This window comes from Larimichthys crocea, unplaced genomic scaffold (genome assembly GCF_000972845.2).
Source record: "Larimichthys crocea isolate SSNF unplaced genomic scaffold, L_crocea_2.0 scaffold69501, whole genome shotgun sequence".
Taxonomy (NCBI): domain Eukaryota; kingdom Metazoa; phylum Chordata; class Actinopteri; family Sciaenidae; genus Larimichthys; species Larimichthys crocea.
The window spans coordinates 1-787 of record NW_020859194.1 but is presented as its reverse complement, the minus strand read 5'-3'; the positions used below and the strand labels follow the sequence as shown (position 1 = coordinate 787).

Below are 787 nucleotides of genomic sequence, written 5' to 3'. Positions count from 1 at the left end.
CGAACTCACAACCTCGGCATTGCTCCACAGCATACTGTTTTATAAGTACCGCGCGCTGACCGATTGCGCCACTGGAGCTTCGAGCTGTAGTATTATTGTGGACTGTCCAGCTGCCAAAAATCCAGAAATGAGACATGTTTGATACATACGTGCAGATGACATTTTTCATGCTGGGTTTCACACCTCATGCTGTTCTAGTTCACTGGTGAAGTTTCTTCGAGCTGCAGTACACACTGTCTGACCTTTAACCTCCAGCTGATCTTTCTAGATTTTAATGAGCAAAAACAATCATAAATAAAATGAACAGTTGGAACTTTTTTTTCCACAATCTCATTTAAATCAGAGACAGATCATGGTTTAGTAGTGAGCTGAAACTCTAAGCTTCAGTGGCGCAATCGGTTAGCGCGCGGTACCACTTTATTTTGAGCTTGTTTTTTTTATTTGGTCCATGTGGTATGAGGGTTTATGAATTATTATTACTGTATTTAAACATGTTTTCATATCTTAACAGTCATCACACACAACTTGCCTTTCATTACAACAAACACAGGTGTCCAATAGCATACAGTAATGCTCCAGGTGAGGCTCGAACTCACAACCTCGGCATTGCTCTACAGCGTACTGTCTTATAAGTACCGCGCGCTTACCGATTGCGCCACTGGAGCTTTGAGCTGTAGCATTATTGTGGACTGTCCAGCTGCCAGAAATCCAGAAATGAGACGAGCTGAGCTGATAAATGTTGTTGTTTGATACACAGGTGCCGATGACATTTTTCATGCTGGGTTTC

General features: G+C 42.3%; 1 non-coding gene across 1 annotated transcript; it reads right to left on the bottom strand.

Moving 5' to 3' along the window:
- Positions 1-571: 571 nt before the first annotated feature.
- On the bottom strand, positions 572-665 carry trnai-uau (transfer RNA isoleucine (anticodon UAU)). The gene is made up of 2 exons: positions 628-665; positions 572-607 (listed from the first exon to the last, which is right to left on the bottom strand). It is a non-coding gene; the product is annotated as a tRNA-Ile (tRNA).
- Between the last annotated feature and the right edge of the window lie 122 nt (positions 666-787).